The sequence below is a fragment of the Lissotriton vulgaris genome, chromosome 1_1 (assembly GCF_964263255.1).
Source record: "Lissotriton vulgaris chromosome 1_1, aLisVul1.2, whole genome shotgun sequence".
NCBI classification, from domain to species: Eukaryota; Metazoa; Chordata; class Amphibia; order Caudata; family Salamandridae; genus Lissotriton; species Lissotriton vulgaris.
The window spans coordinates 1483964143-1483987295 of record NC_141685.1 but is presented as its reverse complement, the minus strand read 5'-3'; the positions used below and the strand labels follow the sequence as shown (position 1 = coordinate 1483987295).

At 44.1% G+C, this 23153-nt stretch overlaps 1 protein-coding gene across 1 annotated transcript in view; it reads right to left on the bottom strand.

Annotated features, from left to right (window-relative positions):
* The window catches only part of FBXL13 (F-box and leucine rich repeat protein 13), a 1406730-nt gene that overhangs the window by 95309 nt on the left and 1288268 nt on the right, over positions 1–23153 (bottom strand). The window lies entirely within an intron of this gene.

The following is a 23153-nucleotide window of genomic DNA, read 5'->3' as shown; positions in this document are numbered from 1 at the left end:
CTCAAATGATGAAGCATGTCACATAATGGTGAGTGAGGGTTCTTCTCCGGAGGGATATCACCCCCTTATAGGTCTCCACATAACACTTGTTCTTCATTATATCTCTTCCCCAACCTGTCCTCCACACAGATACACAGCCAGTCATACGTCTATGTGAATTATAATTCTTCTAGGGATCAGAACCTCCTGGCTGTCACAGATCCCATTTGATCCCAAGTATGTAGCTAATATCTTGTTAGTGACATCCTTACTGCTCTGGCAGTATAGGGCTGACATCTTTGCCCCATGTAATTTCTGGTATGAGATTCACTAAGAATGTTTGGGTTGAGTTGTCCACAGAGTTTACACAGGCCCAGAATTTCCTTGCATCACTGAGTTTGCATGTGTGTAGGGAGACCCACTCTTCCTCCTTTGTTTTGTATTTGGCTGTCAATGTTTGTTTCTTATAGTTGTTATAAGACATTCCTGTATGTTGTACAATTTAAACAGAGGAAGGCTAGCATAGGTGTAGTCCAGGACTGAGGCACAGTGTTTGGTGACTCGTGTGTATTTAATTGGTTTAATAGAGGAAGCATTCAATTTCAACTGTGTAAACCTAGACTATGTTGAAGACTAAGGAGGCTGCTAGGGTGCCTCTAGGGCTTCTATGGATTAAACTCAGATTAAAGTAGATGCTTACGAATACTTGGACCGGAATGTTTATTGCATCTATATCTTAAAGTGTCTCTAGAACCGTTATTAATGGGGTCTTTTTAGGTCTCGCTGAGCCAGGGCATGCGCTGCTCTGCGAGAAATTTAGTAAACGGGCTTTTAAAATTGCGACCAGAGGTTTTACCTGGCCTCAAGCTTGCATGCACTCGGGCAGCCACCATGTGGGTTTCTGTCAAGGCTCATTAAGCCTTGCGTGCCTCTCTCTGCGCTTCAATTCCCTCCCCCACCACAGATCGTGTCACTCTGCTGGCCTCCATTACCCCCCCACCCCCGCCTCTCTATACTGCAGTAGGACATTACCGCCTTGTTTTTAACAAATAAATTGAGCGTGCTGCATCAGCATTCTCGTCTCAGGTTACTTGTTTGAGTGCATGGGCTACACTGCATAGCGGGTTAGCATGCTTGGTCTCTGGTACGAGGAAACGCTCTTTAAAATGGCTCCCATCTCTCCTCAGAAATCTGCGGTGGAACCTCCCACATTGCGCTACAGGGTCTAATACCCGTCCCTAAAGTCAAACAAGTCAGAACAACTTCTCCCAAAAAGACATCTTGGTGAGTGCATTAAAATGAGATAGAGCGAAAGTGCCTTGTGATCTAAATGCTCTCCGGCAGAAAGTTATGGCCGGTTGCGCTCCACATGCTTCATACATTCATTTCAGCGCCTGCTCCAATTGAGATATCTAGCGTGGCATTGTCTGACTTGTTCTGTGGCAGTATTCAGCTATCCTGTTTATTGATCTCTTGCGAAGACTTTAAAAATCACAGTGCCTTGTTTTAACTTCATCGAGGGGAAAATAAGAGTGAAAATAACGTAGAGAAGCTGCTGTGCTCTACAACTGCTTACCTTGTTTTCGTAGTGATTTCCGCAAATTGTGGTGTCTGAAAGTGCACGGCACATTTATTTCAGCGCCTTGCTGAAGGCTTTGTGATTTTGCGACTAATGCGACTCTGCTTCATGTGGTCCAAAGTCATATGAGCGATTACTCTGTCTTACTCTGACTTCCATTCACTATTGGAGGCTCTGTTACACAAAGAATCTTTTATCTGCGTCTAAAAGATCCCTGAACACTATCTTTGAATTTCGTTTCCATCATGCCTGGTAACGCATATAAACAGCGCTTGTTACATTCTTAATCAATTAGAGCGATGAAAGTCAGGTGCCGTCCCTTTGGTCCTGACAACCATGACGCACCTCCTGCTGGAAAGAGCCTTTCAACATTTCACAAAAGTGAAACACTGCTGGGCATGCTGGCTGCACCAGTTCTCCTAATGCATCCTGGGAGCATGCACTCCACTGATTTCATTCTACTAACATTTCACGTGGTTTTCCTTATTTTAGCCATCTACAGGTTTTGAAAACAAGCTTGGCCATCGGAAATGCGCTGCACTGTCTGCCGCCTTTTAAGCTAATCTTTGACATGAAGCTCTCGCTGGACACTGTCTCAGAATTAATTCAAACATAAGTACTTGTAATACTTCCTTCCCACAGCCTCAAATTGATCTCCGCTTTTCCTACAGTGACCAACCACCACCCTTTACAGAGATCGCCCTACAGAAAGCAGGTGCGTGAAGCACATGTGCATTTTTTACATCTTTCTTTTTCCTCCCTTCAAAGTGACATTAGTTTATTCGAACATACCGTTCGTGCTACTAAGATTACTGAAAACCACAAGCAATACTAAAAATCTAATGCGTACTAAAACTTGTTGCTTCCCAGTCCACGTTACGTCTGGTGACCACACCTTTTTCGGTCTCACTGAGCAAGCGCATGCGCTGCTTTGCGAGACATTTTGTAAGCGGCTTTTGAAAGTTCCACCACAGGCTTTTGGTGGCCTCAAGCTTGCTTGCACGTAAGCGTGCACGCATGCAGCCACCATGCAAACGCGATTACTTTCACTTTTGCGGCTGCACGGCCTTGTCACTTTCACGGCCGCGCAGCCAATGCTTGTTTTGGGTGTGCTCGGGCGATTTTTTATCCCAATCCAACCCTGGGTTTAATCCTTATACTGAATGAATGTCAGTAGCCACCCTTTCTCCTAAGCCATTGGTCACGTGATATAGCTACCCCTTTTTCGTCTCCCTTTTTTTGTTAATTTTTTTTGTCGCTTTTTTTAGCTATGTTTCTCGTCTGCACCATGTTTCCAAATATCACTTTGCATCATTTTTCTCTTCTCATCTGTCTCTATTTCTTTCCCCTCTATCGTTGTCTCGTTAATTCTACATTTTACCTCTGTTTGCTGCGTGTTTATCTAGGTTCCTGATCGATACTGTGACCTTATGCCCCTATTTGGCTATAAATCCATTTATTCCCTATATTGGCATAACCGTTCAAGTGCGATTTTCTGAAAAGTCATCTCTGGCCTCACACGAACAGAGCCACATTCCAGCATAGTTCTCTCTGCCACTTCCTTTGCGACCAATTAGTGCAATGACAGAGCAGTAGTCACTATCTGATATTCCTAGATAACACTCCGAGTTCTTCAACAAGATAAAAACTCAGCAAACCTGGAAATCCCCGCTTGCTGTGTTTTGATTAGTAATGGAACTCTAATGAGCAACTGATAACTATCACTTCCTAGTGACATCTTTAATTGACGTCTTATGTCCAGCAAACTTGCGTCAAACCCGGCACCTGTCAGGTATAAATATTACCAACGTTGCCTTAAGCAATGCGAGCTACTGTTGCTGATGCCAGCTGCCTGCAAGACCCCGTGTTGGTAAATCTAGCACTCTCGCTGCAGCCTGCTGTCCCTGTGGTGGTGAAGCTGCTGATACCATTATCGCTGCTAAAGCGCGAACTATGGTGCAGTACGCTTAAGGAGCTGAACAGCCGTCCTCTGCGAAGACATCCAGCAGATTCCAGCTGCCCGCGGACGCTGTCCCCCCTCCTTCCTCGACGCGCTGAAGAAAAGCCGCTGCCTTTCTCGTGCAGAGAAATCCAGCTCCGGCGTTTCCGGTCTACCCTCGCGGGTGACTGGGATATCGAGAGAGACCCCTGAAGGAGATACCAATCCTCCATCATTCTATTCAGAGGTATGGTGTTGACTAAACCCTTAGACGAGAATTCTTGAAAACAAACCTTGGCAAAACCAACTTAACTTAAAGCTACTTACTTACTCCCCTTCCACGTGTTAGGCTTAGGTCAGGCACACTGGGGTAGGCGTAGTTAGAAGCACCAGTTGAGTATATTAGCCTAATGTATATATGACTGTATATATGTTTTATTACTTTTAAACCATTGTATGGCTAAGAAACCATATCAATGCTTTTACAGTTCTATTTCGCAATACTTATCTTACTGTACGTACTTTTTATAATAACAATTATTGCAATTGTGGCAATTCATTTCTCTTGTACGAGAAGAAAGACTGTTCAATAAATGTTAACCCTTTATTGACAAACGCCCGTCTCTCTATTCTCTACATCTCGTGAAAGTAAACTGCACTAGACTGACTGAGTGAAATACATGTCTATTGTTTCACACGACCCTAGAGATTGACTCTTGATCTGAGGAGCAAAGTTGTCATGTTGCACGGTTGTTGGAAAGCTGAATCCCTTCTTGTCTGTGCCAAGGAAGCTGATCACTTCCTATGCAGAGAAGAAAGTTTCCAGTGACCTCTGAGCTAGTTGGTAACACAACCCAATTAAGTTTAGCATAGTCAGTGGAGGCCTGGAATATCCGCAGTTCCACGTCGATACTACTGTTTATGTTATTCCAATGCGCAGGGCCTAGTGGGAAACTAGGAACTACACTACATGGCGCCCCAACGTTTGGTAAGGCGATAAACTAACGCAAGACAGTTAGAGTAACTCAGTCGTGCATATTTCACACCCCTTTCTCCTGTAAATACTCCAATAGACGTCTGGAGTGGGTGAAAGGTTAAAATCCGCCCGACCTTAGTAGGAAGAGATTCCTATGTAAAGCTCTGGTTTATTCAACGTTGAAGGATACAGTGTTCCAAAATATTGTGCACCTAATCTTTGTCTCCTTGGAGACCTACTCTGCAAAACCTGCATTTTTTATAAAATGTCAGACAGTGAAGAAGAAAGGGAAGCAGTTAGACTGGCAACCCTACTAATAGAGGAAGACACGAGTCTCCTAGAAGCAGACCCGGATGCTATTATCATCCCGGTCCACTTAAGAAGATCTATAACTTTAAAACTTATAGAAAACGGACTGACACCTCAAGGTGGTACAGTAATTTTCGTGATAGAGGCTCACGAGTATCGGCAGACAGAGGTATTCTATTCATGGATAAACTTTCCAGCGGTAAACGCTAGAACAAAAGAGTTTCACTATTACAAAATAGAGAAACCTCCGGAAGAGTACGCTCCTTTCGAGGAGATTGAAATTCCACTTAAATTTCAAGAGCACCTGCTCTGGTTTAATGGCGCCCTAAAACATAACGATCACATTACCAGGCTCGGTCCACTAGGTAGACCAGGAGCCACGTGGCCGGTTCTAGCCAGCTACACACCACATCCTGACATTGAAAAAATGTCTAGAGAAGAGCTGTTAGTACAGCTAAACACATTAATAAAAATACATAGGCAATTAGTCCAATATGTAATGCGGACTGCAACAGTCCAGCCAGCTGTTAATACACCACAGCTGACCCCTCATCAGGGGAACACTAATAAAATTACACCACAGAACATACAGTCATGTCTTGGTAAAACACCCGTAAAACGGGAACAAATCCCTTTCTGGTTAGCACAGAAAATCACTCAAATAGAGGCAGTATTTCCTGATACTACCCCTATTGAGAAACACAGAATCTTGACCATCTGCCTTCCTATGGGAATCGCACCACACGTGGAGGACTGTGACACTTGGGGTACAGTCTTTGCTTCCATTTACACAAAAACACACGGTGTTCCGTCTATGGCGGTAATACCAGAAGTGCTAAAACAGATTCAAAATGAATTTGGTCCAGAGCCCGCTTTAAATCTAGGTATGAAATTACTGAAAGACTTCAAGCAGGTCTCGGCTATATTATTAGCCAATATAAGAGGAGAAGCAGCATCTGTGGCGATCCGCCAGAAGTTGAAGGAAACAGATATAAAAGATCCTGTTGAGCTTGCCAAAATCATAGAAAAATGCTATGAAGAATTAGGTAGAGACAGCTTGGGTGGGAAACCGGTAAAGCCCCAACTGCTCGAAAATCCTGAAAAATTATTTATTAAAAATAATTTAAACACTCCTAAAAAGAGCTGGGATGGAAATAAACAATCCACTCCCAAGGAAAAAGTTTTCCAGTCCAGAGGAAGGTCTCCTCGACGGAGGGAAAGAACTCCGACTCGAGAACGCCAGTCTCCCCAGAGGGAGCCCTCTGAGAAAAGATATAACCTTAGAAATAGGGATAATCTGAAAAAACCTGATAGATATCAAAGTATTGATACACGTCCCTCTCGATCTCTTCCACAGAATTCGGAAAGAAGAGGACGGTCAGACCCAGGAGAGCACACCAAGTCCAAAGACAAGGAACCTGCTCAAAATAAGAAATCTCAATTTCAGAAAAAGAAGGTAGCCAGTATTAGAGTAATCAACCATGCCGAGAATACTGAGGACACAGTTGAAAAACGGGGAGTGGGCATTGACAATGTTGGACAGTGCAGCAGAAATCAGTATAGCGTGCAAGATCTTGATGAGTCATCTGGAGACAGTGGACACGAATGAATACATTCAAGTTGAAACTGCAGACGCCAGACTTAGCGAGCCCCATAAAATATACGAAATAACATTGCGTATGGAGGGTGATAAGACTAGGAAAATTAAGGGTCTATTTTGGGATAAGCTCTCAAAAGGCTATGATATTCTGTTAGCTGAAAAAGATTGGCCCCCAGAGTTTGTCAGGGAGTGCCCTCGTGGCGAAGAAGTGATTATGCCTGCCTTCTCGAATCACATACCGATTCACAAAAAATATACATATGCAAGGAAATGGGCAGTGGCCCAGGCACCTGCATTATATAAAAATCATGTAGGATGGGATGAGGATTCACCTCCTCACAAAATCCAATTAAAAAGTGAACCAACTGCCCAACGGCAGTATCCCATGAAGCAAGAAGCTAAAAAACAAGTCAGGGAGATCTTAGATCAACTTGAGTACCAGGGGGTGATTGAAACATGCACCTCTCAAATGAACAATCCTTTGTTTCCTGTCTCCAAGCCAGACAATTCATATCGTCTAGTTTTGGACTACAGACACCTTAATACATGTTGCAAAACTTTTGCAGTACAAAACTCGCATAGTGCAGCCCTAATGAATAACATAGTTAGGAAAAAATATAAAACGACATTGGACATTTCTAATGGTTTCTTTTGTCAAAACATTGCACCAGAAAGCAGATATTTGACCGCTTTCTCTGCATTTGGGTCGCAGAAAAAATTCTGTCGACTCCCACAGGGGTTCAAGAACAGCCCAGGACTATTCTCAGCTAGGGTAACAGAGTTACTACAAATCTATGATGATGAGGCATTATCTTACGTAGATGATATTTATCTCACAGACGACGACTTGGATACTCACTTGAAAAGAGTGAACACCATTATACTTGGGTTCGCAGCAGAGGGTTACAAATTCAACTTTAAAAAGTCCCGAATTGCCCATCTGACAGTACTGTTTTTAGGGTACGAATTATCAAGTGAAGGGAAAAGCCTAGCGGACAACTTCTTAGAGAAGTGCGCTGTACTCCAAGCTCCAAAAACGCTGAAGAATTTACAATCCGTACTAGGTTTTCTGAATTTCGGAAGAACTTACATCCTAAATTACGCAGAGAGGGTTAAACCTCTCTACGAACTAATTAAACCTGATTTTAAACAAATCAATTGGACTCAAAAACACACAGAAATTTTGAGATCACTGCAAACAGACATGTTAGCAAAAACAAAATTAGATACACGTGACAACACACGTGATCTTGTAATCCGAGTCATCCCAGGAAGATGCGGATTCACGTACCTAACCTCTAATGAGGGAGAAAAGGTACCAATAGCTTACAAATCACATTTGTATACAAAGGCTGAAATAAAATTCAGTTCAACTGAGAAAATTCTAACTGCGGTTCAGACTGCTGTAGCGAAAGAAAGGCCCCTAGCACAAGGTAAACGAATAATAATCGTAACACCTATACCGGCTTTAGAAGCGGTAACTAAAGCAAGCATTCCTAATGCTAAAGCTTTGCATCCGAGATGGATTCAGTGGGTTAATTCTCTTGCTGCAACAGACGTAGTTTACGAATTTGATCCTAACTTAAAAACACAGGAATTTTTACAATATGAATATGAATGTCCTCTGCCAATTGAAATCCTGCCTCTCGAAGAATACGGAAGTATTATATATACTGACGGATCAGCACAACCCGCAGTTGGGGGTAAGCAAGCTTACAGTGCTGCGTGCGCGATTGTAAAAGGTCGCTGGCACAAAGGAAAATTAAGACCACTGGTCACTAAAACTCAATCTCTAGGAGATTGCTCGGCTCAACGAGCTGAATTAGTAGCATTTAAGATGGCGCTAGAAAATACCGATCGCGAATTCCCCACACTAATAGTGTGCGATTCTTTTTATTGCGTACAATCTTATAATGAATACTTGCAGAATTGGGTGGAAAATGGTTTCAAAGATGCAAAAGGTGGCACAATAAAGCATAAAATGCTTTGGGAACAGGTAGTTCTTTTACAGAAAGAACTACAAAAGACTCACGTGATACATACACTGAGTCATCAACGTGATGGCGTTCACGTTGCAGGGAATTCATTGGCTGATGAAGCCGCGAAGGCAGCTGTGCAAACGGCTTCCGTAGCTGCGATAACTCGGTCACAAACAAAAATAGACAGCGACATTCTACAAGCTGTCAGTACGTCAGTAAAAAATGATAAGAAAACACTCCCAAAAGGTTTTCCTGAAAAGTACTTGTACTTAACGGATACAAATAATGTTCCTTTTGCTCGAATCCCTGGAGTGGGGGATAGAGTAATTCCAAACAGGGAACACAGATTAGGACTAATCAAAGCGGCACACGAAGGGCTTGCTTCTGCACACGCTGGCGTTTCCGCAACAATATCACTATTAAAACAGAGATATTGGTGGCCTCGCTTGAGAATACAAACTAAAAAGTATGTATTGGAATGCGACATATGCCAAAGGATAAAAGTATCAACAGTAAAATGACCAGCGCAGACACCCCTTCTCATCTCGGATAAACCATTTGCATGCGTTTACCTGGACCACTGTGGTCCCCTACAAAGGGACGGCAACTATAGATATATCATGGTAGCAGTGGATTCCTGTACGAGGTTCATATGGATGTGGCCCCAGCGCTCGGCTGACGCTAGAACGGTTATAAAAGATTTGCGAGTCTTTATCGGCACATACGCAATTACCACGTTCCATTCTGACCAGGGTCCTGCTTTCAGCTCTCGAGCCTATAAGGAGGCCATGGCCAGCATGGGAATTGGGTTGCGGTATTCTTGTCCGTCATACCCCGTAAGGGAACAGTGTGGTAGAAAGAAAAAACCGTGACATAAAGCAATCTATAACAGCGAAGGTATTAGGTTCAGACGCTGGGTGGGTCAAACATTTAATAAGTGTCCAGACTAGTCTTAACAACATGCCAAGAAATTCTCTAAAAGGTTTCAGCCCATACGAACTATTGTTCGGAATTAGAATGCGAGTTCAGGACCTCGATAGTCAGATGTCAGTGGTACAAGAAGAAACAACGCACTTTGATGTAAATCATCGTTTGGCTGTTTTACAGGAACTGAATGAAACAAGAAAATCCTTAAGCAACGTAAAGCTAAAGCAACAGCCAAGTACCACTGACGAGGCACCACCCGCAACAGCCCCAGCAAGGCCTGTCTGGATTCCAAAGATTTGGGATCTAGTCAGAGAAAAGATCGCGGTGAAGAAGGAATTTGGGCCTTCTTACAGAAAAGCAGTACCTGTCTTAGCAGTCACCGGAACAAGATCAGTTGTGCTACCGCCCCTTGCTGGTAAAAAGGAGAACAGAGTTGTGTCCATCGATCTGGTAAAACCACAAGCATGTGGCCTATAATCAACAGTAGGCCCAGTGGACTCCCAAGAAACAACAGAATACCCAAACTTGCAACAATCCAAGAGGTTCAAACTGAAAGACTAATCACATTCGATCAGCCTGCAATGCACTATGAAGGACTATGCAATAATGCCATGGAACTCGTGCCTCTTGAAACACAGATTGAAACAGTTTGTCAAGAAACAACACCAGTCTACACTAATGTGGCATCAGAAAGTGCTACCGAGAGACAGATTGAAAGAACAATCCCATCAATTGACAGAACTGCCTCTGGTTATTTCATCAACTTCGACAACTTCTCTGAAGATCAAAATGAGCCCGAAGTGATGCCAGAAACAAAAAAGTATTCTAAAGAAAATACAACAGGACTCCTTCAACAAATCAAAGAATTATATCTGGATTCACCGTTGATTGAGCATTGGATTATTTCAGGGGTATTCATACTCCTACTCTGCCTAATTTTAGTTTTAATTTTAGGAAAGTTCATTACAATTGAATGGACACAGCAAGTCAGAACATCAACCTAGTCCTGAAACCACACAGATCATCCCACGTGAAGAAAAGAGAACTGTCAACAGTAAATGTCACAGCAATTCCAATACCTGGTGGGGTAGTATGGGAGAAAACAGACTATGAGATATATGGTCCGGTCGAAATCCTGAAGTATCCACATCAACTAAAGGTTTCCTTAAGTGACTTTGTGACACCTAGTACATTCTCTGATAATTGGGACTTTAACAGTATTAATGACATGATGTCTGATTTAGTAATGTCAGCTAGATTCACAGATCATGATTATTTACAAGGTTCATCTAGTTATGAGCAATTATTCTGTTATACCCACTATGGGGATCATTACTTGCATAAATCTGCACAGCCTAGAAATGTTTTTATGTATAATCAATGGGAACATTGTTCTACACCACCTAAAAGCAGTTCTAAAGCATTTTTTGAGAAATTCAAATACTTCTCAGGGTTTAACACCAGTGATGCAGAAACGTTTTATTATAAACTGTTAGATAAAACAGGAATGAAAACAATGCTGACAAATTCTAAATTGATATATTCAGAAGCATTTTATGACAAAATGATGACATTTGGTTTTGATTATTGGAAAAATAATATTGAAACGAAAACGATTTGGGGTACAAAAGATTGGCAGGTGCAAGGCATTGAAGCACTATTTAGAACCTGCATGATACCAGAACAAATGTTATTCTTAAATGACACAATACACCAAACATCCTGTCTTGGCCTAGCTAAGATCAAAGACCTTAAAACACCGTCTATACCAAAGCCAATACCTGAGAATACAACCACAGATATTGAGTTAGACGTGTCACAAATTTTAGATTTCAACGGAACACATCCTGATTGGAAAAAATGGTTAATCTGGCCTACAGACACAAATAGCTGTCAAGATAGATTCCTGAATAAAACACAGGGGTTAAAAATGACCAGATTAGACTCGAGATATTCCCAGAGACAACATCCAGGGATTATAACAACATACAGTGTAGGGAAACTCTGCCTTGAATGGCTAACTTCGGCCACACTGGCTGAAATTAAGCAACACTTGTCTTTATTAAAAGATGGTGCTGATTTGCGCGACTTCATTCTTGGACCACGCAAACAGCGTCAAAAGCGTTTCATAGCGACCAGTATCTATGCTGCTTACAACGAGGCTTGGAAAGTAAAGCAAATTGAAACTGCTGAAAAAATACGAGAAATTGATCGTATTAATTTGGAGAAATCACTTTCTGTAGTAGACAATGGGTTAATGACTCTGTCTTCCAGAATATATTCGTTGGACAATATTGTATCCTCTGCCTTTGATGTGATAGACAGAGATTTGCTAATGTTACAACATGGCCAGTCTCAATTACGCTCTATTATAGAATTAGGCTGGACGCTGCAAAATCTTCGTTCAGGCTATGTGCCTTGGCGTTTAATCAACACAACGTCATTATTTTCCAGTTTTAACCTTACTGATAAACAGATCAGTTTGGCACAGAAAGGAGCAGACTATACAATCCTGAGCATCGAAAAACTCGAGGGATTACCATTGACAATGTCAGAGAGTCCTGTCATTGAATGGATAATACACGGAATTATCACAATTCCGATAACAACTTTCCAATTTAAAAAGTGCCTTGAGTACATACCTGCTGGCCAATATGAACAATTGGGTAAAGGATATGTAAAATCCGAATGGAAATGACCATACACTCATTCTCGCTATAGTGACAGCGACAAAAATGTATTTCTTAGTGGTGAGAACTGTAAACATTCACTAAGCGGTATACTTTTGTGTCAGGGTATTAATTTACACGGAGCATGTGATGGAAATTCAAACAACCTTTCATGCCACCAGCTAGTCACACCTGCAACTCAGATAGAGCCCTTCTTTATGCAACTTTCGAACGGGAGTTACATTCTTAGAACGGATCACAGATGTTGTGGCCTCGTGCCAGGGAAAAGTTATCTAGTAGAAGTAACATCCATGGTCAAATGCTGTATGCAAGCATTGTTTCCGAGTGGGCCTCCAGACACAGTGACTCCCATCTGGCCTCGTCTGAATCTCTATTCTATACGAATTGATACATTAAGCAAAATGAAATCTGTACTTTTACAGACAACAGTGCCTATAACGTCATCTAAAGAGACGTATGATCTTCTAGTTGCAAGGACAGCTACTGAAGTTCATGACCTTTTATCAACAAATTGCCCCGTGCATTTCGTAGAAATGTTCAGCCAACTCCTTAACATGTCTAGTGCAACAAGCATCCCAGGCATATTTAAGACAGTCTTTACGGGACTGCTAACACCCTTCCAGGCAATTTTGGGAATCTTTCCTAATTTTGTGCACTCCATTTTTGGCGGCATACCATTATTTTTGGGACTTGTAGCAGGGATTTTATTTTTGACCCTCCTGCTTCGTTATGGCAAGCCTCGGCTCAGACATAGCTCCCATGGGAATGGAAGAGACAATCCTAGCAATGCGCTACCGGGACAGGATAACTAACGTCCTTGGATTGGCCAGGCTGAGAGATCTAAACATGACCTGGTTCCTTTCATTCAGACCGATATGGCAAAATTGCATTTTACCTGTGTTGCGGGGTATGCTTTGCGGCGATGAATGCGTGTTGGACATCTGTCTTTCACTTCCATCAGCAGTACCAATGGACGTCGATACTTTGCTCAGTCCAATAACGGCTCACGCATTGTGTTGTCCCCAGCGGCTACCAATCCTGATGACGGCATTCGTGGAGACTCCTGTGCTACAACCAAGTGGTAACAGTGGAGCGAGTGACAAAAGCAACATCATCCAGGTACAACGTTCTGTGAGCATTGCTGGTCCTGCCTTCGATGACAGCAATCATTCTCACACCTGCCAAGTTACAGCGCTATCTAATTTGGTTGAACTATCACCTGAATTTGTAGACCAATTCTTTGAGAGCCTGTCTGATACGATGTTCTCACCCGTACAGAAACAATAACTTTTAGAAGCTTTTCCGACACACAGCGTTCCCATGAACTCTGAATTCGGCCTTCAGTTTTGATCAACAAAAACTGCCAAGAGCTTTGGAAATCTATTTTCTTTGAATTGGACAAGTTTTCTAATATTGACCCTTTTTTGGCACGAACAATTTTTTGCTTAACGTAAAAACTATTCTTAGAGAACAGAAGCTTCACACTTCTATTTCTAAACACATCTAGAGACATAACAACATTACACCAGCCTCTAGCACACATGTTATTACAATGCATTTTTATGTGATGATTTATCTCGCTTTTCTTCTGTCAGAGATACTTCATGTGTAATTCTTTTGCATAATCGTTCATTGATTTCATATGCAATAATTTTTTGAATGATTACTATGCTTTAAAAAACGTACAGTACCTATATTCATGTATTACAAGTACGCCTATTTCGAATGCATTTATGTATTTTGGGGTGGGCAATGTTACACATGCATCTAATTGCTTTAGTTTTAGTAATTTTGATGGACATTAACCCGTGGAGTGGGTGTTGCGTGTTTATCTAGGTTCCTGATCGATACTGTGACCTTATGCCCCTATTCGGCTATAAATCCATTTATTCCCTATATTGGCATAACCGTTCAAGTGCGATTTTCTGAAAAGTCATCTCTGGCCTCACACGAACAGAGCCACATTCCAGCATAGTTCTCTCTGCCACTTCCTTTGCGACCAATTAGTGCAATGACAGAGCAGTAGTCACTATCTGATATTCCTAGATAACACTCCGAGTTCTTCAACAAGATAAAAACTCAGCAAACCTGGAAATCCCCGCTTGCTGTGTTTTGATTAGTAATGGAACTCTAATGAGCAACTGATAACTATCACTTCCTAGTGACATCTTTAATTGACGTCTTATGTCCAGCAAACTTGCGTCAAACCCGGCACCTGTCAGGTATAAATATTACCAACGTTGCCTTAAGCAATGCGAGCTACTGTTGCTGATGCCAGCTGCCTGCAAGACCCCGTGTTGGTAAATCTAGCACTCTGTCGCTGCAGCCTGCTGTCCCTGTGGTGGTGAAGCTGCTGATACCATTATCGCTGCTAAAGCGCGAACTATGGTGCAGTACGCTTAAGGAGCTGAACAGCCGTCCTCTGCGAAGACATCCAGCAGATTCCAGCTGCCCGCAGACGCTGTCCCCCCTCCTTCCTCGACGCGCTGAAGAAAAGCCGCTGCCTTTCTCGTGCAGAGAAATCCAGCTCCGGCGTTTCCGGTCTACCCTCGCGGGTGACTGGGATATCGAGAGAGACCCCTGAAGGAGATACCAATCCTCCATCATTCTATTCAGAGGTATGGTGTTGACTAAACCCTTAGACGAGAATTCTTGAAAACAAACCTTGGCAAAACCAACTTAACTTAAAGCTACTTACTTACTCCCCTTCCACGTGTTAGGCTTAGGTCAGGCACACTGGGGTAGGCGTAGTTAGAAGCACCAGTTGAGTATGTTAGCCTAATGTATATATGACTGTATATATGTTTTATTACTTTTAAACCATTGTATGGCTAAGAAACCATATCAATGCTTTTACAGTTCTATTTCGCAATACTTATCTTACTGTACGTACTTTTTATAATAACAATTATTGCAATTGTGGCAATTCATTTCTCTTGTACGAGAAGAAAGACTGTTCAATAAATGTTAACCCTTTATTGACAAACGCCCGTCTCTCTATTCTCTACATCTCGTGAAAGTAAACTGCACTAGACTGACTGAGTGAAATACATGTCTATTGTTTCACACAACCCTAGAGATTGACTCTTGATCTGAGGAGCAAAGTTGTCATGTTGCACGGTTGTTGGAAAGCTGAATCCCTTCTTGTCTGTGCCAAGGAAGCTGATCACTTCCTATGCAGAGAAGAAAGTTTCCAGTGACCTCTGAGCTAGTTGGTAACACAACCCAATTAAGTTTAGCATAGTCAGTGGAGGCCTGGAATATCCGCAGTTCCACGTCGATACTACTGTTTATGTTATTCCAATGCGCAGGGCCTAGTGGGAAACTAGGAACTACACTACATGTTCCGACACATTACTTGCTATGTATTCATGACCGCTGTTTCCACTGCGAAGGAATGTGTGATTCCAATACAGACCCAACGTTTCCGCAGTGTCTGTGCGTTAGAACCGAGTAGATATGCTCAAGTGCGGATTGTGTGCTGCTTCCCAGGAGAGGGTGCATGCCTCCCTACTTGAACCGTGCATTCAGAACTTTCTAAGGCCAGTCCATCACAACCTGTAAGGTAAAGGGGTTGTTCTTGTACTGCATGGGTGCCTTTGTGATCCCATTGCTTTATTTACAGGTTACTAATGAAGTTGTTTCTTATTATAAGAGAGGTTTGGCAGTGTTTATTACTAATAGGTGCAACACATATCCTGTAATTTCTATATGTTGAATTCATTATTGCAGTGTCCTCTGCTATTATCTCTTTGTAATGTATTTTGGAGAATATTGAATAATCCCAAGTGTTTACTAGAACGCAAGCTAGAGAAAGATATAATTGCTCAACATAAGGTAGTGCACAAATTGTGCTCAGCACCATATGTGCAATAAACTTTTGACCCACACCTTCTTTTTCTGATGTTGAAACGCTTCTCTTAATGAGCATTAACAAGCAAATGAAACTCCAGCATGTCACAGATATATTTACATGCTTTTCGCATAACTCAGTGTAATCCAGTTCAGTCTGAGGCTATCCTATTGGTGAGACATTAATAATCCTTAAAAGAACACACGCTGAGTACAGGTAGACTCTACTAAGCTATCCAGCTCTCCATTTCTTTAGTTTAGAGAGCGCTACCTCTTGTAAAACGCGTGTCTCATATCTAAGATGGCAATACACGTTCATAGATTAGATCACTCTCTGTTCGTACCACCTGAAATTCATTTACACCTTTCTTATAGGTTAGGAAATAAACCCTGTTACATCAGTGCTGCTAAATATATAGAATCTTGTGGGTTCAGCTGAGATACTAGCTACCTTAGAGCAGTGGCATAATGAAACTTGAGGGGGGCCCCCCTGCCAAGTACATCGATGGTGCCTCCTCTCCCAGTTCACTACTTACAACTCCTGCTGAGGGCCCCCCTGGAGCTCGGGCCCCCCTCCGCACCACAGGGGCTGTGGGGGATTATGTTACGCCGCTGCCTTAGAGCCCACCTCTCACCCAGCAGCCATCTTACAGAGGAAGGGAGGTTGGCTCGCTGTGTAACAATTGTTTCTTCAGATACTGGCTGGGAGGCCTAGGGCGCTTCTCAAGCCAGGATTTGCCCGAGGATCTACATTTATACAAAGGCTCCTCTAAAGGTTACCTGCATGCACAGTAGCTCTTGATCTCCACCTTTCTCTGGTCACCTCCTCACTCCTATTCTTCTCTTTCAATTTCTCAGTCATTCTCCCAACTAACCTACACTCACTTTTACTTTAGCACCACCTCCAACATTCCAGTGATGATATCAGCTCAGGCTGGCACTAAAACAGTCTTCCCAATACTACACGTATACTGCCAAAAAGGAATGAACAGAGAAAAAACATGGGTTATACAACGCCTGATGTGTAACCAAGTGTTCCAGAAACAAAATAACGCAGAGACACCAAGGTGTGTATCAGATTTACTCCTGCAGAAACTGTCACTCTTATGCATGCAACTGAACTGTTGCTCTTACAGACACTATATAACCTTCGTTTACCGTGCGTTGGTTTTACTATTTCAATCTGGAGACATTTATAGCCCAGCCCATTTGTCTGGTTATGTAGAAACTATTTGTTATCACTTTACGTCAATATGATCGTACAGGTGGTATGGTAAGTAAATGTAACAAATATCATTTTCCATAACATCTTCTTACTGTTGCACTGCATTATGGGTATTTCCAGTTTTGAAATTGTTGGCAACTCATCTAGATATGACATAATATTTACCAATAATTTCAAAATAGTTTGTATGTCTCGTTTTAGCTGTGACCAACACTATCTCAGTTGGTTCTTTGCAGCGTGGGCTTTATTGCGATGGTTGGCATATACGACGAGCCTTTCAAATTTGAGAGAGCATGCCCTTCGTGCTCAATGTTTTGCCGTATTTATGATATTTAATTGACTTCTACGGCACAAATGTAGAAACTTCAGGACTCCTAGAACAGACTCTGCTCTTCATTTTGGGTAGTATAATATGGAGAGTGATTTCGATAATAATAACTGCACGTTTAGCACGTTGTCTAATATGTAGCATTACATTGCGAAGGGTGACTACAATAAATTAGACATAACCACCAGAATTATGAGAGATTAGTACCACCATAGTAACGTGTTTGGCCAGCAGTGGTCGTTTAGTGATATGATCAGCTTCTTTGACGGCACAAAGATCAAAGCTTCCTTATGTAAGTTTGTTAATTATCAGATGGAAGCGTGTCCGACAATTATGAGGGTCCTTGTATAAAATGCATACACTATGCTTATGTCGCTTTGTAGTTTTTTGATGCTGCATTTGCATGACTTTTGGCATTTTAAGTAGCGATCTTAAATGAGACCTTATCCGGAAGACTAAGTAGGAAAAGTAAGATGCGACATGATGTTCAAAAATATATATTTTTTTTAATATGAAACCAGTCTTCTTTCGTACATAGTGTAAAGGGCGGGCCCTAGGCCCTCATGCTGGAAATGAATGAAACGCAGGACACACTGCTTACTCGGTGCAACTGGCCTAGAGCACGTGGGGTCGGCCACTTTTATTAGTACTGTGTCACATGACCAGTGACATCAGTGGTGGGTGGGTGTTCAGTGTAGTTACAGGCTCAGCACTAGAATGCTGACTGACTCCGAGTCCTTACATCCCTCCCAAAATTGATTAAACATTAAACCAAATGGAAAAAGTCCAAAAACCTGTGGGGGGAAAGAAAACACAGAAATGTAACATTGGACGTGCACTTTCAAACGAGTCTCTTTGGCTGCTTGCAAGCCGCAAGCAGTATAGTTCTTGCGTTTTCGGACTAACAGTTCTCGGTGGCACGGTTCGCAGTTGTTCGGCGGGTTCATTCTTTGTCTGTGCTGTCTGTCTGCTGTTCTCAGCCCTGCCTTTGCTTCGCTCCGTTGGTGATGAGAGATAGATGGATGACACAGGTGTCAACAGTCATCTGGTTTTGTTCTCTCTTCTGGCTTTGTGATGTTTCCGGGCAGGCTTTAGTGTTGACTCTTGGCAGGTGAACAGAGTAGGTACAAACATCCCTCTCAGCAGGATGCCCCTCTCGCCGGTTTTCTTCTGCCACAAGATGTCCGGGAGGACCTCTTTGCCAGGTTTCCACTGGACTGGTGTTTTCGGCCGTGTTGCTCCACCATGGCCTTCAGGCCGTGAGCAGGGCGCTCCACGAGCCTCACCGTTGTGTCCTAGTTCCACCTGAAGGTTGAGTTGTCGACTCTCTTCATTGCTCGCGAGGCTTTCATCCCCTTGGTCCTGCAGACGTGCTTCTGTAGATCTGTCTCCCGTGCGGGACTTGCTGCCACCAGAGTTCCTTGAGGCCTCTGCTTCTTGGGTTGCCACGGGTCGGTGTGGGGTGGTCAGTTCATCCGCCGGATGTGTGAGCACTCTCGCCATCCAATCTTCCGCTCAACCCCAGAGGTAGATGTCACCAACAGTCTATCTTGCTCTCTTCTGCGATCGCCATGTGGATGGATGGCTCGTAGGTGGTTGTCTTTGGTCTGCGCTGCCGGTGCTCTTGCCAGGCTTGTCTTCCATTGCATTCAGGTGTTCCAGTGCCTGTCCCTTTCCTTCTTTCCGCAGGGGTGGCTTCTTTCTTCTTTTCTTAGTGGCGGCGGCCACTCTGTTCTTTCTTCCTTCTTCTTAACCTGACAGTCGTGCCACTCTGATTACTTCTTCCTTCTTAGTGGCGGTGGCCACTCTGTTCTTTCTCCTTTCTTCTTTTCTTCCTTTCTTCGGTGGCGGCATGCCACTCCGATCTTTCTTCTTCTCTTCTCCTCTTCTCGCGACGTACCCTGGTCCCTTTTCTTCATCTTCTCTGGCCAGGCTTCCCCATGCAGCGCGCGCACTCTGCACGTGTCTTCCCGGTCTTGTCCTAGTCCTAGGACACTGTCTTCTTGTCACTCACTTCCAGGGTTAGCGTCGCGACCTTCACATCTTCTTTCTGTCGCTTCCGTTAATTTGTGTGGTTGAAGTTCGTGGGTCCAGGTCCTCGGACCACGCCTTGTCTGAACTTCTTGGACCTCGTGCTGGTCCCTTCTGCCGAGTTCTGGCAGGTAGGATTCGTGGTGCTGAGCTTCTTGGACCTCGTGCTGGTCCCTTCTGTTGAGGTCTGGCAGGTAGGCTTCTTGGTGCGACCATCTGGCTGGTCGACTTCGTGCTTTGTGACCAGGCTGAGTGGTCAGGTTGCTTCTGTGTTGAAACTTCAGTTCTGCGGGTTGTCTGCGCAACCATTTTCTTTTCATCTCAGTTCAATTACTTTGGTGCGCAACTGGGTGCTCTCTTCGGGTGTTCCCTTGTGACTTGCTGCTTTGGGCTAGTGCTGGCCGCACTGTTGCGCATTTGTGTCATGCGTTTTCGTACTTCCTAGTGCTGGGTTCCAGAACCATCGTTGGTTTGTGTGGGGGTGTTCTCACTTTCGCCATTCTGCTGCAGCGATGGCCTGTGGCCACCAGGCATCGCTGTCTTCTCTTCTGGCGTGGCGAGGATTCTTCTTGGGTGTTTGCTTCTGGAGGGTTGCGCCACCACTCCGTTGACGTTCATCTGGTCTTGCTTTTTCTGTTTGGTGCTGGTTACGATTCTTGTGAAATTCTTCTTGTGGGCGGACTTGTCGCGCGTTCTCTTGGATGTCCTGTGAGGAGTCGCTGCACTCCTGGCGCGCTTCTGGGATTTCTGGCGCTTTCCTGGGGTTGTCTTTGCGCTCTTTTGGGCTTCTGGCGCGATGCTGCGCATTTACTTTTCTCTTCCTCAGTGTTGCGATGACTTGTTTATTTCTTTGGACGTGACTGCAGGCAGGTTGTTGCCCTTCGTAGTCTTTTACTGTAAACCTTCCTTGTGCTTTGTGGCGCGTTCCTCTCTTCTTGCGAGTAACTACCTGCCGGCAGGTGGTTCTCAATCAGTCTCTAGGCATCGCTTGTGTGTGCCACGTAGTCTTGACTGCTAGTGTGCTATGCGGGGAGTCTACTGTCCTGTGGTACACTTGGGGCTGCTAGGGCAAAGCTGCAGTGATCACTCGCCTTGCTGCAGGCTTATCTGTAAGTTCTTTTCCCCTTCACTGCAGTGTCCCTAAAAGGCCACTAGATGGCAGTGCTGCTTTTCCTCAGGCTCCCTTTTACTGTCTTCGGTTCGTTGCAGGCCTTCCTTTTCTATGACCGGTGCTGGGTCCTCGTACTGTTGTTGGAAAACGGGGCACCGGGACTGTAGTAAGTGGTTTTCACTGCCCTTAGTTCTTCCTGCATGCACGGATGTATTTGTGCTCACACCCGGGGATCTTCAGCCTTCAATGCAGGCTCCTCACGTTCCCTGGCTACACTGGTGCAGTTGTGCACACCCAGGGTTCTTTGGGTGTCGCTTTTCTTTTGCTGCATAGGGGTTCTGTGAGGTTGGAGGAGACGGAGGGCAGCTCGAGGCAGTTGGCCCTCTGCAGCGTCCTCGGGCCAGATGCTGCCTTTGTTCCTTTGTGCCCCGCCGCCGCAGCTTCCTTCCTCACATGCTGCGCGGCGGGGAGAGGTGTCGGCGCTGGTGTCTGGGCCGTTCCATTCTCGGGCATACACGCACGGAGCAGCAGGGCAAGGCGGGCGGTCACTGCTGGACGGCCTTCTCCGGTGAGTCTCTTTCTCGCTGGATTTCTCGCTTCTTCACCCCCGCCGCCTTCACAGCACACGCAGCGCGGGGAGAAGTTAGCGCTTGACGGGTGGGCTCCGTTTAAACTTCAGTTAATTGCGGGTGAGCTCAGCTTAAACTATTCGGCGCCTGGCAGCTCCTCTCACGCTGCAGGTGCTCTACGCTGAGGTTTTTCACCCGCCGCCGCAGTTCACACACTCGCCGGGGGACGCTGCAGGCAGGCCGCGGGTGAGCTCCGCGAGCCTTGCTTTATCATCGGGGGCATTTGCGGCCAACGTCGCGTCGCAGCAGGCAGGCCGCGGGTGGGCTCCGCAAGCTTTGCTTAATTTAAATCGATAGCTGGCGCCGATCTCATTGCAGGGGGCAGATTAAGTGTTCGTGGCTCATAGCGGGTGGGCTCCGCTTTTGGTTTGCACTTATGTCCGGGGCTCACCTTCGGCCGACGGGCCTGTTCTTCCGCGGGTGGGCACCGCGATGGCTTCTCTGTCTTTCTCAGGGCATTGGCAAGCTGGAGAGGTGCGGGGTGGGCTCCCGGTCACCTCCTCCTTCTTCTCTAGGCCCGGGGCTCGACACACACCCCACGGGCCTCTCGGCGGCTGGCTCGATTCTTCGCAGGGGGTGCTCTCAGGCGAGCAGCATTCTCTTCCCCTTTTCCTTCTTGAAGTTTTTTCATTTAGCTGGCACGCATGGGCACAGCTAAACCCTCGTCGCCATTGTAAAGAGCGGGCCCTAGGCCCTCATGATGGAAATGAATGAGACGCAGGACACACTGCTTACTCGGTGCAACTGGCCTAGAGCATGTGGGCTCGGCCACTTTTATTAGTACTGTGTCACATGACCAGTGACATCAGTGGTGGGTGGGACTAGAATGCTGACTGACTCTGAGTCCTTACACATAGCATTAAACTACCATATGTACGCCGATCCTAAAAAAATGAGGGAAGAGACTCAATAGCAATGAATAAAAAAGAAAACAAATATCTATTTTTATTTTCTCCATTTAGGTCGTCTGTTTAAAATTGTCAAATTGGATTACAAATTAGCATCTGGTGGAATAGTCTTATGAGGACGAATCTTAAAATTGAAAAAAGGTTAGTTTGGATAAACTAATAATTATCTAAAAATTATGCCTTGCAACAAGATTCACTAACAGAGAGGCTTACACATATGCATTTGTTTCAGAAATCCTCATGTATGTCTGTGCCGCTGAATATCATAGCAAGACCAAAGACAACGCTTGAAATTTGAATGCTCCTATCGACTGCACCTTTTGGTAAGGCAACTAGTTCAATATCTGGCCTATAGAGGATTAAAACAGAATAACATCTGTAATAGGAAAGATAATATACCCTTATTTTTTAGGAGCATCGCTGAAATTTCGTGGCATATCAGCTATTGCCACACAGTCTTCCTTACCCTGACAGCATCTAGAGGGTGAGAATGTTTTACTTTACTCTGGGTTAAAATCCTAATTGTACACTGGCCCACAATTTTTCTCCACATCCATGCTAGTATAAACTACATCGACTGACTTGCAATTAATTCATTGACTAGATGACTTACTATCCCGTGGTCTTTGATCATATTAATTATGATCCTATTCCTTTTATTAGAATCGTTTTCACTCCCTTAGTCAGTAGAGCACGTTGGTGTAACTTGTACCTTTAAGTAATCATGAAACTCTGTATAGTTAGTACTATGTTATATTTGTTCAGCTGTCCTTCAGAAAAATTGTATTGATAAGGGTACATTATGTTGTATTGGTGATTTCAGATACCCTGTGCACACACTAAAAGGAGGCAAACTTTTCTCTGTTGGCTCTGAGGAAGGTGGTACAAGCCCACCGATACGCGCGTCGACCTGGAGTGGAGACTCACTAATACTATCTGTGTAACCTCAGCTACAGAAAAAAGAGATTGTTCTGGTTGTATAGTGAAGTGTGTGTAGATGGATGGATGAATAATGTATGTATGGTGATAGGTGTGTGGATATCAGGGTGTTTTTCTTCTTTTTTATATATAAAAAATCTTTTTTGTATAAT